General features: G+C 38.0%; 1 long non-coding RNA gene across 1 annotated transcript in view; it reads right to left on the reverse strand.

Moving 5' to 3' along the window:
- The window catches only part of LOC123585602, a 40,671-nt gene extending 23,578 nt beyond the window's left edge, over positions 1-17,093 (reverse strand). The window contains exons 1-2 of the long non-coding RNA XR_006706307.1: positions 16,920-17,093; positions 16,071-16,221 (exon numbers count right to left, since the gene is read on the reverse strand). This is a non-coding gene — a long non-coding RNA (uncharacterized LOC123585602). The remainder of the gene's footprint in view (positions 1-16,070; positions 16,222-16,919) is intronic.
- Positions 17,094-17,681: the final 588 nt, after the last annotated feature.

Below are 17,681 nucleotides of genomic sequence, written 5' to 3' on the forward strand. Positions count from 1 at the left end.
CTTGGGAATAATGTGTATTCTATTGCTCTTAGATGGGATATTCAGTATAGGTCTGTTAAATCCATCTGATCAAACACATTGTATAAGACCAGTGCTTCCTTATTGATTTTCTGTCTGGATGATCTATCTCTCCCTTTAGGTCTGATAATATTTGCTTTATGTATTTAGTTGCTCCTATGTTGGATGCATAAATATAAATATTAAGTCCTCCTTTTGGATTGACCCCTTTATCATTATATCATAACCTTCTTTATTATATGCCTTGTGTTAAAGTCTATTTTGTAGCTAAATATAGCTACTCCTGCTTTCTTTGGGTTTCAGTTGCATGGAATACCTTTTTCATCCTTACAGTCTCAGTCTGTGTGTCCTTTTATCTGAATGAGTCTCTTATAGGTAGCATATAAATAGGTCTTTTTGTTTTTGTTTTTACCATTTAGTTAATCTGTCTGGTCATTAGAAAATTTAATCCATTTTCACTTAAATACTGTTAGATATGTACTCAAGGCCATTTTTTAAATTAATTTCTAGCTGGTGTAGAATTTTTCTTTTTTTTTTTTTTGCTCTTTTCATTAAAGATTTGATAATTTTCTGTATTGGTAAGCTTATCTTTTGTGTATCTACTTTAGGTTTTTGCAATGTGGCTATATAAAAAAACTGAGGTTTGCATAAAATATAACTTACATCTATACCAATCTATTTTAAGATAACAACTTTAGTTTAAATGCATTCTAAAGTTCTACATATTTAGTCCCTTCCCTCATGTTTTATGTTTTTGATGTCACAATTTCAATCATTTTAGCTTGTGTGTACGTTAACAAATTATTGTGATTAAACATATCTTGTGTACTTTTGTCTTTTAAACTTCATGCTAGCTTCATAAATTATTAATATATAAATTATACATAAGCATCCCTTACATAGTGCAAATTTGGCCCACCTATACTGTCCCATAAGTCCCTTAAGTAAATCTTTACTCTTTTTCATGTTTTTTAAAAATTTAAGGGCCCAAGGGAGCCTGGGTCATTCAGTTGGTTAAGTGACCAACTCTTGGTTTCAGCTCAGGTCATGATCTCATGGTTCATGAGTTCTAGCCCCACGTCCAACTCTGCACTGTTAGTGCAGATTCTCTCTCTCCCTCTCTCTCTGTTCCTTCCCCCTCTTTCCAGAAAAAAAAAAAAAACATTAAAAACATTTTTGTTGCTCTAATAGGGTGAGTGCCATATCCTTATCTTTGAGTTCACTGATCCTTGCTTCTGTATTATCTTATCTGCTTTATTGTATCTTTCAGTCATTGTATTGTTCAGCTTTGTGACTTACATTTGGTACTTTCTTATATTTTCTCTTGGTTGAAATTTTTACTTTGTTCATTCAGTCTTCTCCTGAGGTCAGTGATCATCTTTATGACCACTGTGGTGAACTCTTTACCAGGTAAATCACTTACCTACATTTTATTGAGAACTTTTACTGAGGTTTTATTTTTTGCCCCATTTGAAACCTATTCCTCTATTTCTTCATTTTCCTTAATTCTCTGTGTTGTTTTCTATGCATTAGATAAACAGCTAACTCTCATAGTCTCCAAGAAATGGTCTCCTGTAAGAGATGAACCTTATTATTTAACTCTGCCCTAGTTCTTGGTCTTTCAAACATTTTCAATTGTGTAAGCAGCATCTTTTATTAGCCATTTTTAGTGGTTCCTAGTGGTTGAGGGTGTACCAAGACCTCTACATATCCAAAGGAGAGGATCACAGTCAGCACCTAGATTCAGGTTGATTACAAGCCAGACCCTTAGGCAGCAGTATTGAAAATATAAAAATATACCTCTTTCAGGAAAAGACTGGGATATTGGCGTTTCTGTCTATTCCTTCTGTTCTAAGCTTTGGGGTAATAGCCAGTTAAGACCTGTTTCCTACGTTGCTGCTGTCCTATTAAACCCATAAACATAAGCAGCCAGGATTTCAAGGGATGTGTCCTCTGGGAAGCAGACACAAAAGCTGAAGTACCAGATTTATACATAAACTCCTTTTTCAGAGATACCGGTGACCTGGAGTAAGCAGAGGGGGAATCCAAATAGGGTGTCTGCCGTCTTCCTCAGTCTCTGAAGAGGACAGTAATTATCCCTAGATGTATGTTTAACTAGAAGGCTGTTCTTCAGGCCACAACTATGATGATAAGCTAATAGGCATCTTTCACAGAAACATTAGAGCCCTCACTCTCTTGCCTCTCTGCTTTGACCTACAGGTGGTATGTAGTTAAGAACTCTTTTTCCATTGGTTACAGTCCTGTGGGACCTATGAGTGTAAGCCCCATTGGTCACCAGAGCCAGGTGATATAGAGGTGTCCCTTCGATGGCAGATGCTAAAATCAAGGTGCCAGACAAGTGTACAAGTTGCTTTCCAGTAGATATCAGTGACCTGAAGTCAATCTGTGCAGAGTATTTCAGTAAGCACCTAGATGTGTGTTAAATTAGATGCCTACCCCTCAGGCTAATGGTTTAAGATAGTCAAATAAGCCTCTGGTACAGAATATCTGGGCCCTTTTCAATCACCTATCCCTGTGCTGGACCTTGGTTCAGGTGAGTCTGTGCACAGGAGCCCTGTAAGTATAGCCATGCTCCCCCTTGGACCTGAGCCCTATTGGCTTTCAAAGCTAGATGTTTTAGGGGCTCATTTCTCAGGTGTAAATCTTTAAAGTTGGGGTATTTGATGTGGGATTCAAACCCTTTATACCTCAGGAAGAAGCTAAGGGTTTTGCATCCCCTCCCTATTGTGCATTCCTGCGTGGAGGGGGAGGGGGGTAGAGTTTATGGCAAGATTGTGTCTCGGCCTCTCCTACCCACTTTGATGTGGGTTTTGGTCTCATTTCCTCAATTTATAGGAGTTGCCAGCCAGATTTTGTTATTGTTTTTCCCTAGAGGAAATTCTTCTCTACGTACCTCTAAATTTGGCACAGGTGAGTTCAGGGTCCTCCTATTCCCAGGACTCACATTCTTCTATAAGAAACACAGGAGTGTATATATCTTTTCAAATTACTGTTTTCACATTCTTTGGGTAATTGACTATTCTTCAGTAGCATTAGTGGATCATATGGTAATTCTATTTTTAATTTTTTGAGGAACCTCCACAGTGGCTACACCAGTTTGCATTCCCACTAGCAGTGCATGAGGGTTCCTTTTTCTCCACATCTTCACCAGTATTGTTGCTTCTTGTGTTTGATTTTAGCCATCCTGACAGGTGTGAAATAATATCTCATTGTGGTTTTGATTCGGATTTCCCTGATGAGTGATGATGAGCATCTTTACATATGTCTGTAGGTCATCTTTATGTCTTCTTTGGAGAAATAGATAGTGGGTTTTGGGGTTGTTTTTTTGTTTTTGTTTTTGTTTTTTTTTGGTGTTGAGTTGTATAAGTTCTTTATATATTTTGGATGCCTACCATTTATTGAATATGTCATTTGCAAATATCTTCTCCCATTGAGTAGGTAACCTTTTAGTTTTATTGATTGTTTCCTTTGCTGTGCACAAGGTTTTTATTTTGTTGTAGTCCCAATTGTCAATCTTTGCTTTTGTTTCCCTTCCTCAAGAGAGCTACCTAGAAAATGTTGCTAACGCTGATACCAGGACTCAAATTCTTAAACCAATTAGCCAAGTAGATAAAAAATTAAAACATTTGTAATTATTTAATAGCAACTCAAAAATGAAAACCATTTTACAAGTGCTTTGGAAAAATGGAACAAAATAGCCTTAGGAACCTTTCCCACCACCCCTGTCAGAAACAGTAGACAAAGAAGATAAAGATGGATTTAAAGGAACCAAAATAGAATTTTACATTATACAGATTTTAAAAGTTGGTAATATATATGTAGACTTCTTAAAGATTAGCTTTTTTTCCAAAGAAGATTGATGATTTGTCTCTTTCACTACATTTTAAACATAAGTATGTTTGATAAAGTGGTTTGCAATGACTAGTTTATAGTCTACTTCGTAATTCAAAGAAAGAATTCTCATGTATAAAATGTCCCTTTTTATTTCTATAACTATTTCCAGCAATAAATTGGTTAAGGGGGATATTTAGTTTCAAGCATCATTTAAAGATATGAAAAGTTTATACCTTAATCTTCATTCTATTGTCAACTTGAATTGTGTCATTACCATAACTATTTTTGAAATCTCTAGAAAACTTTTTCTCTTTAGACAAATAATGAACCTTAGGTTTCTGTTGTTTAGTGATCCCACTATCCAATGCCTTCTCAACAATTAATTAGCTTGCTTTGAATTGGTTTTAGTTTCCAAGCAATACTGTTTTTTTTTAATTTATTCTGAAATATAACACAGGCCAAGCATGTTCCAAGGAGATATTCTTCCATTGTCTTCCAGTCTCTCTATACTATAACAATTGTAGAGCTTATATTCTACACTTTGAATTCCTCTACCTGGAGTCAGAGTGTTTAAGACAGATTCCCTCCAGTTAACAGGTCATTTATGCATTTGAGAAAGGAAAACCTTTGTCAAATAATATCATCAATGAAACATAAATACTTGTACACATCCAGTAAAGCAGGACACTAATCATCAAAGCAATTGAGTTGCTCATGTGGTGTGTTTTGAGCTTATGTTATTATAGCTATCTCTATCTCACTGTAATAGAAAACAAACCTTACAAATACGCCTCTGTCGACTACGAAGAATTGGTTTACTGGTCCTCTTTTCCATGTGCTTTCTAAAAAGCAGTTTCTGCCAAACAACTAGAAAACTAAAAATTATATTTCAAATTCCCTTGTGACTAGGGTTTTAGATACAGTTTATCAATGAGATCGATTTAGGCAAAGTCCACAAGATGGAAGTGGAGTAAAAGCCAATGTATTGCCCTTTTCTGGGGACAGTCATAGCTGGAGATGTTGAGTCTTTTTGAAATGGTGCTCCAGTGCCCACTCGCTAACATAGGGATGCCCAGCAGCAATTGCTAGGTGCTGTCATGGCCTTGTGATTCCTACCCCTTGTTTGCGGCAGAGGAAGCAGCTTCTTTGATGGTGGGTTCCTTGTTGCTGGTCTGAGGCTCAATCCAGGAGGCCCTTCCTAGGAACTACTTCTTTGTTTTGAATCCTTCTCTGCTTCAAAACACTAGATTTTTGCTTCTTATAATTGTATTCTGATAGATACTGTCTTAGCTGTTATTTTCTAAGCTGTTTTTCCTGAGGTGTACTTAAGGTAAATCAGAAAGTTCCAATTATAAGTGTGAAAGCACTTCAAAAATATTTGGCCATTGAAATTCAAACTTGACTCTGGCTTCCAGCAGTTGGTGAATGGGTGATAACTGATCAATCATGCTGATAGGAAGTATGACAAGTTGCAAAGAGCAGAACCTTTGAAGTCAGACAAGAATACACACAGTCTAGTGGGTTCTCAGTTGTAGGTATAGTGTCTGGACATGGTAGCAAAATTAAAGAAGAAACTTCATCTTTACATAAAGACAAAAGTCCCATAGTCCTCACTAGAAGTTATGCCTGGGAAGTTAAGTCATGCCAGGCTAGACCAGGTGGATAGACTCCTAACATAGTAAAGAGAGAGCAGCCTTTGGAAGGCAACAGTCCTCAGGTCTTCCATCAACTTGGCTACTAACTGACTGCTTGACCTTTACCATTTTCTTTAGTCTTTGAGCTTCAGTTTCCACAGCCACAAAATGTGGATATCAACACTTTGCTCACAGGATGGTTTTATTAGAAGTATAAATAAAGGATGAAAAGCACCTGTAATATCTGGCACATAACAGGTATTCAAAGTGGTTAGGAACTATTATTCCCTCAGCTTTCAAGGGAAAAGTGAATCCAGTCTTGTTCACACAGAAGCAGAAATAAGAAAATAAGAGACTAAACAGAAGAAAGAGAAAAGATAAATAGAAAGATATACAGCCAGAAGGGCTAATGTTGTCTCATAGGCCCTGAGATGCAGGGAAAAAGGAAACATTCTCCTATGGTGAGAAGAAAGGAAATAAAGTAGTCTGGAGCCACAAAGAATCCAGGGTAAGGCCCTCCTGCTGCATTAGCGCTGGGTGACTGTAAAAACATGAGGTCTGCTCTCAGCGGTAGAGGTATGCATCGTGGTTTCTATTATAATTCTGTTTTTACTCAAAACTTGCCAAAAATTTTCTTTTGAGGTGAAACTCTCCAGCATTTTCTACAGCTCAGATTGATTATTTGAAGTAGCACTGGGAGAAAGTAACAACATATTTGTTATTAAAATGCAAGGAGGTGGGAGAAAAGACACAAAATTTTAAGATGTCCCTTATATAAAGGCTAACACCATGTTGGATTGTCCATACGAATCATTAAAAAGTTGTATTCTTTATTGAAATTCAGTTGTAAAAGAGCTTCACAGTGAGAAGCTTTGTGTTCCTTTTAAAGTTCTGAATACAGACAATACTGACTAAAATAACTAATATAAACTCCATGAGGAGTAGCAACCATATTGTGTTTATTTGTGCCAGCATGGCACATGTACATTGTGTCCACAGCCTACGCACATGGATTCCTACAGCCAGAACAGCACAAAAGAAACTGGTTCATTCTGTTCAATCTGTTAAATTGTTGGTCAGAGAAACAAAGCATTGTTTGCTCATGGAAATTGAACTTGTTTGTATATAGGAGATCTAGTCGTCTACTTAAATTTACATCACTTTAAAAACTGTTGAAATAGCATAGTATATGCATAATTATTATTATACACTCTTTATAAATGGATTTAATTATACCTGTAGGAATGACTTTGTTCCATAAAGTTCAATCTTCATCTGGTGCCATTTTTCTTTAAGAGTTTCCTTGGTCATGGGCACCTGGGTGGCACAGTCGTTTAAGCATCCAACTCTTGATTTGGGCTCAGGTCATGATCTCACAGTTTGATGGGTTGAAGCCCCACATCGGGCTCTGCCCTGACCCTGCAGAGCCTGCTTGGGATTCTCTCTCTCCTTTCTCTGCCCCATGTGTTCTCTCTGTCTCTCTCAAAATAAATAAACTTAAAAAAAAATCATTTAGAAAAAAAAAAAGTTTCTTTGGTCAGGCAGACCAAGGCTTAGCTTAGAAGAATGATGCTACCTGGGGAAGCCATGTGCTCAGACACACAGGTGATATGGATACAACTTTGAGGTCCAGCTTAATTTAGAATGCTGTTCCATGCAGATTTTTGAACAGATTAGGAGTTTGGGAATGAGGCACTGCTATTGAACCATGATGGTATTAAGTGACTGGTTGCTGGCACTCTACAGATCAGCAATCTCACAGAGACAGCAAGGAAGTGCTATACAATCTCCTCCACTCTGACCCTGCTCTCATCTCAGATTCAACACTACCAGTCACTCTAACTCTGTAATTCATTGCATCTTTCTTATTTCCTTTCCCACTGCTTCTACTTTAAATTAGGTTCTCACTGGGGCAGCCAGTGGCTCAATCAGTTGAGTGTCTGACTCATGATTTGGGCTCAGGTCATGATCCCAGGGTAGTGGGATAAAGCCCCACATTGGGCTCTGTGCTGAGCATGGAGCTTAAGATTGTCTTTAAATCAATCAGTCAATCAATCAGGTTGTCATTAATTCCTATCCTAGAACATTTTTGATGAGGGGCAAGCTAAGGGCAAAATACAGGCTAACAGCACCCTCCCCACCACCACCAGGTGGAATATGTGTGATATTCCTTGGACACTTCTGGCTACCCAAGAACAAAGGAAAGGGGTTTAAGTGCTTGCCATGGAAATGTGGGAAACTAAGGCAAATGAAAAATTAAATTCCCTTACTGCCTACAGCCCATTGACAAATCCTTGAAAACTTTAGGAGTTCAGCTGCCTGGATGATGACACTTTGCTAGAGGCAAAAGGGAATCTTGGCTTAACGTTATCCTGACACCCCACCAAAATTTCTTTAGAAAGTTCCTTTATCTAAACTCCCCAAGATATATGTTGGCAATCATACTCCAAGCTTATGCCCCCCTGATATACATCTGAAGGGTCCCATGATTGAGGTTTTACTAAAGAATAATAAATGGTGTTTCCCCAGTAACAGCTAGCCCCCTCAAGGTCCTGGAAACCTTGCTTCCAAAATACCTTAGGGATTTACTCTATCCCTAATCCCTTCTCAACCTGAAAGTATATAACCAGTTATGACCCCAGTGCAGCTCTTCCTGCCCATGGTTCTGTCCCCATACTTTAATAAGACCACTTTTTTTGCACCAAAGATGTCTCCTAGAATTCTTTCTCAGCTGTTGGCTCTGGACTGCCCCATAATCATCCCAAAATGTCATCGTTTTAATTTTCCAACAATGCTAACAAACCCATCACTTTACATATATACCACAGGCCTCCTTAAAATTGTTTTTCCCAACGGAATTTGAGGCTCCTTAGTTTGTTAATCAAGGATGTCTATGATCTGTCTCCACCACTAACTTTCCAGTCCTTTCTTCCCAAGTCACATCCCATGCTTTTTACCAGCTTTATCTTTCCTGGATTATGACATTCACTTTACGTTCTCTGTCACATTTCTACAGGCTCAAGTTTTGTCCTGCTCTCAATTCCAGGGTTATTTTCTCCATAATCATCCTTTTTCCTGCAACCAAATGTCATTTCCCTACCCCAATTACTAAAGAGGAGGAAAACAAATTCCTTTATCCATCATAGATTGTCCAGCTTGGGGAATTAGACTAGCCAAAGATCGGTTGGTTAACAAGAGAAAACAAGGAGAAGTTTACTAATATTAGCATCACAAATATACACAAACTTGGGTTTATTTTAAGTTAAACAAATGTAAACGGATTTGGGGCTTTTGGGCAAGGAAGAAAGTTCAGGGAAGATGAGCAGAGAAAGTGTGGTTAAAAAAGGAGACATCTCTGCAAATGAAAATTTCTTTTATCAAAGGAAAACTTAGGCTGTGTTTTTAGAGCTTCTCCTGCTTCTGCTGGTTTTCAGTGGCCTTTAACTCAAAATAATCCATATGCCAAAGAGGCATATTTGTGGGTGGCATATTCTGGTACCCTTCTGCACATATCATTTATTACCTTAGTAATTCATTTGTTACAAAACATCTCATTTTCCTAACATGTTGAGATTGTCCTAACATAGATTAAACTGGGGAAATTTCCCCTTTCTGCCTCAGCAAGAAAGATGTTTTAAAGGGTAGGGGAAAGAATAGAAAAAAAAATAAGGCCCACCTCTTTCAGAAGAGGCTGGGTGTGTGGCGTACATTCCAAACTCCAACTCATTTCTATCCTCACCAGAGAAATATACTTAGAATCACTAAAAGTTGCTTTACTTGACAAATATTGGTGTAACTGGGAGGCCCCATTTTCCTGGGAGAAGAAACAGAACAAAGCTATTTCTTAGTTTAAACTAAGAGGAGCCCCAGGATTGGGAAAGTGGAATCTGAGCCTAGGAGTCGGCAGATGCTCATTCCAATCCTGCCCCACTCTTGGGAACTGTGGAAGGGGGCAGGGATACGTCAGCCCCAAAATATGCCTCTGTGGCATAAAGATTATTTTGAGCATCAGTAGAATCTCTGAAAACAAAGTGTAAATTGCCCTTTTGTAAGGGATATTTACATTTATGAAGGAAATCTCCATTTATAAAGGTATCTCCCTCTTGGTATCTGGAAGAGAAGGTCACTCTAAATCTTCAGAAACTCTTCTCCTTGGAGAAGGGTAACAACTTAAATCTGCATAACGAATCCGACCCTTATTACTACACTTTCCCTGGTAATCTCCCATAACTGGCCTCCCCTCCAAAACATCTTTCTTTTGTCTTTAACTGGAGATAGTATTTAAGGTGGTGGTTTGGGCCATTTCAGGTAGTTTAACTTGGTTTTTCTGGGTATCTCCCATATATACAGAAGGTATACATGTTATTAAACTTATTTTTTTCTCCTGTTAGTCTTCTATTATAAAAAGTTCCTCAGCCAGAAACCTAGAAGGATAGAAAGAAAATGATTGATCTTTCCTTACACTCCCCTGTGGCCTGAGAAATAACTGTGCCAGTAGAGTAAAAGAAGGTTTTATAGAGGCATTTTCCCAATGCACCTGGCAGTGCTCTAACAGATGACACAGCTTAGCCCCTGGCTTCACAAGTCCCTGGTGACCCTGCCCAGGAGCTTCAGGAGAGGACAGGCTTTCACATCACTGAAGACCTCAGGCTCTGCGCATCGGATTTGAAAATCTGAGGCACATATTCCCAAGGGCAGCACTGGGAGTCTGGCCCTGAGTGTTTGGCCTAGGGGACCTCTGGAAAAGGGATTATTCTGAATTTGCTGCTACTCCTAATAGGTGAAAACAGAAGTTCAACTCCATTATAGGATAAAATGATGGCTACCCCAATTACAATACCCTTGAGTCGATGGCTTGTCTTGTTCAGAGAGGGCAATAGCACCTTGTACAGCAGCTATTAATTTTTACTAAATAGAAGTTACATAGTTGTGTTTTGGTAATTGATCTTTTCCTGTCTTATACATGCAATTCATCTCCCTTAGACTTGAGTGTAAATGACAGACTAATACGTTGCAAATTTTCTTTTCGATGATTTTAAAACATTTTAATGGTAATTTAATTAAAAATTAATATATATAAAGAAGCATTCTATATACTAGAATAACAGTGAAGAAAAGCCACAGCTCTGTGCCGAAGAAATATGCAATATATTTAGAGAAATGTTCACCATTCACATATGCAACTTCTATTTATTTACTAAAGAAAAATTAGAATCTGCCTGTGTATGAAACACCCAGCTAGGCACAGGGTGACCCAAACCTGCCCTGAAGTTAGCAAATGAATAGGTTTAAAAATGACAATATATAATGATAAATTGTGATGAACACCATAAAGAAAACAAATACAATAAATAGAAAATAACTCTCTCCTTTAGATAGATGAGGGAAGTTCTCCATGAAGATGTAGGGTTGCAGCTGAGACCTGAAGGTGAAGAAGTAATCATTTTTGAGAAGTTAGTCCAGACAGAGAGAACAGTATGTTGAAGGCACCAACGTGTAAGATGTACCTTCCAAATAGATCAATGTATTATAAGGGCATAGGCTATTCCAGTGATAAAGATATTGAATGTATTCCTTTCAACAAGTATCTACTATGTGAGTACAATGAGCTGGAGATAAAATGAGGAATACAGATCTAAAAGAAGTTCTCCTGGAACTTCTAGTCAGGTGAGAAAGGCGTTGAGTGTGCATTTCAGGTGTGATGGGGACCACGAGATGGGGTAATACAGACCTAAGTAGCAAGTGGATTTTGATGGAGTGTGGGGCAAGCTGAGAGCAAAGTACAGGCTAACAGCACCCCACCACCACCACCACCAGGTGGAGTATGTGTGGTATTCCTCAGACACTGGTGGCTACCAAAGAACAAAGGAAAGGGGCTTGAGTGCTTGCCATGGCAATATGGGAAACTAAGGCAAATGAAAAATTAAATTCCCTTACTGTCTATAACCCATTGATAAGTCCTTGAAACAGGCAGTGACCTCTCTTTTGGAGCTCAGCTGCCTCGATGATGACACTTTGCAAGGAGCAAAAGAATCTCAGCTTAATATTATCCCAATCTTGAGAATCTTGTAAGTCTATTTTAACACATAACAATTTCTTGGGAAATTTCTTTTATCTCAGTTCCCCCAAGATATATGCTGGCAATCACACTCCAGGCTTATGGCCCCCTCATATATATCTGAAGGGTCCCATGGTAATAAATGGCATTTCCCTAGCAACAGCTAGCCCCTCAAGGTCATGGAAACCTTGCTTCCAAAATACCTTAGAGAATTACTCTATCCCTGACCACCTCCCAACCTGAGGGTATATATTATGACCCCAGCGCAGCTCTTTCTGCCCACAGGTCCTGTCTCTGTGCTTTAATAAAAGCACCTTTCGCACCAGAGACATCCTCAAGAATTCTTTATTGGCCATCAACTCCAGACTATCCACCATCACCCCCAAAACTTTATCAGATTTTACCAACCCTAGAGTGAATGAGGGAGTCCTTTCTAAGGAACCGAAAGATTAGTGTCAACCTGAAAATAAAAAGCCACAATGAGAGGCAAGTGAGTGTTTATTCTGGGATTAAAGGGGAGCACAGATTCAGTGAGAAACTCAAAAAGTGTCCAACTTATTGGGTGAAAGCCAGGGTTTTTTATGAGGGAAAGGAAGGAGCATTTCCATTATTTGAAGTACAGAAATATTTTTTGGTGGGTTATTAACATGTTAACTACTTTGGGTTATCTGTTGATTGAGTGCTGGTTTTAGCTACTGGTTTCATCTTTAGAAGGTCCACAAGATTAGTCTTGTGATCAGAAGGTCCATTCTCCCACTGACTTCTCTAACATCTGCCAGTTTGTCTAGTCCAAAGGTTTTGGCCCAATTTAAACAAAGGATGTGTAAAGCAGTTTCTCTGTAATGACCACTCTGGCTCTATTTTAGAAATGGATCTAGTCAGGTCAATTTTTCACAATAGGGATTTTCTGGGTAAAGAGTAAAAGGCTCAGGAAACTGTCCAAAAAGAAAGAAAAGCCTGGGTCTGTTGTTATGGGTTCTCTGCAGGTGGACATAGGTACATTTGTTAATTTAGAGGAGACAATTTACAAGACTAAATGGGCAGTTCAGATTTGATGAGTGATAGAGAAGTAGGTATTGAGACCTTGAATATAATATAAAATTGTGAAATTTCTAGTCAGGGCTGGCAAAAGGAAGGCGTTGAAGTACATTTGAGACTGATGTGCCATTAGTTTTCATTGAAAACTTTTGCATAAGAATTAGTCTTTCTATTCTTGTCATCACATTATTATTTTATACTTAATCCCTCTCTTGTACCTCTGAAACTGTGCTAATACAAACGCATTTTAGTTTTGGGTTTTTTGTTTTGTTTTTAAAATTACTGTCCATAGCGCTTTTGGGTTCCTCTCCTATTTTTCTGTTCACTCAGTTTTGATATTTACTTGGGAGGAAAAATGGAGATTTTATGGAAACTAAACTAGGTCACAAAAGAGTTACACATTTCCCCCTAAGGCTCCTAAAACAATTTTGAACTCAGAACACTTAATTTTACTTTCCTGTCCACAACATTGGGTAAGCATGAGAGCAAGGAAAAGGCATTCCTTCATGTAAAAGCACAATTTGTGGAAAAGAGAGGCTAAAACATTTGTTTTTCTAGAACCTTTACCAAATGATGTGAAGTCCATATGATTGCTAATCATGTTTTACCATTATGTTCCTGGATTGCATTGTCAAAAATACTTTGGTTTTATGATTTCAAAAATTGCTGTTTTAAATATAATTTTTATGACAGGATGAATGGTCCCATAATCTAATGGACATATAATTATGTAGAAGTTATATTAGCACAGCTAAATACAGCTTGTAGAAATAATGTACAGAAAGCCTGAGTCCCAAGTCTCCTTCTCTTTGAAACTGCCCTACCTTCCCTGACATTGTTGGTTACTTTCTGTACTCAGTCCTTTAATACATCAGTTATAATTACTGTTCACATACCCATTTCCTTTACTAAACTGAGTGACTCATAGGCAGAGAATGTTTATTATTTGTTTTTCTAACCACAAAACTTTATAGTAGATGCACAAAAATATACTTCTGCAGGAATAGGAAAGTCATTAATACATACTATAGAGGTTATCAGATATTGGACATTTTTTAAAAATAACATGTATTAAACTTTAAAGGGGGATGTTCATTTAGAAGTAACCACCCCTACCCCTGTAACTAAGCCAACACCCAAATACCCCTTTGGCCACTTTGACACCTAGTTCTTGTAAATGTTTCCCTTCCTTCCATGTATTCACTCTCATAATCCAGTGAGTCTAAGAAACACAGCCATGTTTAAACATCTGGGATTCATCAGGCTGATTCTGGTAATCAAAGTTCAGAAGATCAGTTCCAGATGTTGCCTAACTAAAGTTACATAAACATTGTTCACATTTTTAAATACAATCAGACCTAACTTCCCATATCTTGAAAGTAACTTAATTTGTATAGGTAGGAGTTATACTTTGCACTATTTTTTTTTTAATTAACTTTCAACTTAACACAGAGATAAGGCTGATAGATCTTCCCTAAAGGTGAATGAATATCAATAAAATCAAGATACATTTTTGGAAATCATACATTTAATTACATTAGCTCTAAGATTCCATAAGACAGAACGAAAGAGTAATACTGAGTGTCCATTATGTAGGGGAGGAAAAGTAATTTTCGACCTACCCTTCTGGGTTCGTTGCTGGGCCATACCACCCCCTTTGGTAAAGTACAGACTAACAAGAGAAAACAGAGTTTAATAACATGACTACCCCTCCTGTATATATGGGAGATACCAAGGAAACCTGAGTAACTCCTTGGAATGACTCAAACTACCACCTAAAAACCACATCTAGATAAAGATAAAAGATGTTAGGGGAGGTTATCAGTCACAGCAGAATAAACAAGGGTATGGTTGATAGGAGTTTCTAGAGATTTAGTCATCCTTCTCTTCCTGGTCCAGAAAGGAAGACACCCTTATCAATGGAGATTTTCATTATAAATGTCAATGACTCTTACAAAACGATTACTTCTACTGGTTTCCTCCTGCATCTGCTATTGTCTTAAAAATAACTAGCTCAGGGGCACCTGGGTGGCTCAGTTGGTTAGGCGTCCTACTTCAGCTCAGGTCATGATCTCACTGTCCGTGAGTTTGAGCCCCATGTCAGGCTCTGGGCTGACAGCTCAGAGCCTGCTTCAGATTCTGTGTCTCCCTCTCTCTCTGCCCCTCCCCCACTCATGCTCTGTCTCTATCAAAAATGAATAAACCTTAAAAAATTTAAAAAGTAACTAGCTCAAAATAATCTTTATGCCAAAGAGGTTTATTTTGGGGCAGGACACTCTGTTCTGCTTTTGTCCTGTCATTGAAATTTGCCCAATAACTTTCATAGAGATTGCTCTGTAGCTCACTGAAACAGTCTTTTAATCTTGAGAATAGGTAAGTTCAAAAAAATTTTTTAACTTTTATCTACTTTTGAGAGAAAAAGAGTGTGTGTAAGCATGAGCAGGAGAAGTGCAGAGAAAGAGGGAGACACAGAATCCAAAGCAAGCTCCAGGCTCTGAGCTGTCAACAGGAGCCCAACATGGGGTTTGAACGCACAAACTGTGAGATCATGACCTGAGCTGAAGCTGGATGCTTAACTGACTGAGCCACCCAATCACCCTGAGAATAGGTAAGTTCAATTAAACAGTTGTGTTTCATTTCAGGAGGCTGTGTAACAGGTGGGCTTCCAAAAGTTAGGTCAATATGGTACAAGCAATCGTGTTACTTAATAAGAGGCATTTCTACGGGAAAGAAAACAGATGAACAGTTAAAGCAGACTGTAAACTCAGTCTGAGTCATGAGGGAAGATGGTTTAGAAGATTATATTAGGAAAGATTTTCTCTGCTGTTCAAGGTCCTTCCAGCTGGACTAAGAACCAAATTGACAGGGGATAGATTAACAGGCCAAGATAAAATGTTATTTCAGACACGAAATTCTAAACACAGTAAGGCACATGAGGCTTATATGAGATCTTGATCTACAGGAGATAGGGGAGGATGGTCATTAATAGGAAGGCAAGAGGAGATGTTTGGAAAACAAAGGTTACCCTATCATACAGGTAAGTTCTTTAGATAAAGAGGAATCTCTGGTAATAGCTCTCTTCCTGGTATAGGCAGGCAGCTAAAGGGAAGATAAAAAGGTTTTCCTGGGGCGCCTGGGTGGCGCAGTCGGTTAAGCGTCCGACTTCAGCCAGGTCATGATCTCGCGGCCCCGTGAGTTCGAGCCCCGCGTCAGGCTCTGGGCTGATGGCTCAGAGCCTGGAGCCTGTTTCCGATTCTGTGTTTCCCTCTCTCTCTGCCCCTCCCCCATTCATGCTCTGTCTCTCTCTGTCCCAAAAATAAATAAACGTTGAAAAGGTTTTCCTGAATCTGCTACGTTTTGATTGCTTTTAACTCAAAATAACATTCATGCCAAGGTGGCCCATCTTGGGGCAAACTGCCCTTAAACCTTATAGTTCCCTCGTCCGAAACTTATGTGAAGTTTCATACCTTAAAGTTTGAGTTGGTAGATGGTTTCATCTTGTTGAACCAGTCTTAGTCCTGATATTCAGTTCAATTAAACTCTTTCAGGAAGTGATGATGCAGGTATGTTCTCAAAGTTAGGCCTATTGTTCCAGTAATCAGTTATTAAATAAGAGGGCTTTATATGGAAACAAAAGAAAAACAATGGTTAGTAATCGAACCAAATTAGAAACCAGTTTCTGAGTTCTGAAAATAGCCAGTCAAGAAGATTTCTAGATGTCAAGCTTGAAGCATCTTTAGATAGATTAAGAGCTGTTGTGATTTCTCTGACGTTTACATCAAGCTGTTCATAGTTTGCAGGCTTCAGGAAAAAGGAAAGTTTAAATTCTCAAATATATCCAACTCAGAAAGATTAGAGAAAAAATGAAAATATTCATTTGAAGAGTTGTAGCTAGGCATTGTAGGAAACTAGAAGAAATCAGGAACTAGTCTAGTTTATAATGAACAGTATTCGGATCTAATATTTACTCAGGTAAGTTATCACAACATTTTCTTTCTGTATTCACACTCATTTCTACCAAAGACAGCCAAATCAATATTAATTTGTTTGCAAAATAAATCTAGTTTCAAAAAAACTGGGCCTGATTATTTGCGTAAGTACTACAAGAATAGCAATTGACCATATAGACTCTTTAAAACCTGCTTTGCTGGTACTTTATATAAGGGGTCTTTTTTTTTTAACAGCCTCTCAAGGCCAGAAACAAAGCCAAATACTTGTCATCAGACCTCACCTGCAATAGCTATACATATGGGTGAATTCCTCTTTTTCTTGAGGTCCCCCACATATTGCTAGGTTTCTATACCTTCTTTACTCACCTGGTAAGGCTGCTGGGGATTCTGTAAGCAAGTATCAGACTGATATTTCCCAGGGGCTTTATTAGCTCTTTAAAATCCAGCTTAGTTCTTTAAAGCTGTCTGGTCATATCTGAGCCTATGCATGTTTCTCCCAAGCATGCCATTCTAGTCAAAGCCTTGGTAATATAATCAATATTTCCAGTAGTTTCCTGTCACAAGAAGAAGGGATTCTTATTGAACATATGCAAATTTATTGCCATAAAAATATAAGAATACTGACAGTTTCAAAATTCTGGATTCTGAAATCAGGTAGGGATAAATGTTTCAATTGGAATATATCTGTGTGAACAATCAAATTTCTGGAAATTCAGTTAGCTGAAAAGAAAATTTTTTTAAGACTATATTTTCCAGATTAAAATATTGCTGACTTTTTTAAAAAGTCGCAAAAATTACAATTATCCTCTCCAGTTTTTTTACTCCCATGTTACTAATTTTTGTTCTGTTTGAACACAGTATTTGCACTAGTTCTGGAAATTCTTATCCAGTTCAATTTTTATGATGTTAAGGTTATCAGAAACTTGTTCTCAGAGTTTGTTTAACACATTTGCAATAGCCTCAGTAAAACAGTAACTGTAAATGATAAGACTTACAAATGGCCATGGTTAAAGATCTCATTAGAGTTCATTACAATGCAATTGACAAGGAAATTTGCTTACTTCTGTAATGTACAACACTTCAAGATAATAACATAAGGACATCAGACTTCTAGGAGTTTAGTACTAT

Source organism: Leopardus geoffroyi, chromosome C3 (genome assembly GCF_018350155.1).
Source record: "Leopardus geoffroyi isolate Oge1 chromosome C3, O.geoffroyi_Oge1_pat1.0, whole genome shotgun sequence".
NCBI classification, from domain to species: Eukaryota; Metazoa; Chordata; class Mammalia; order Carnivora; family Felidae; genus Leopardus; species Leopardus geoffroyi.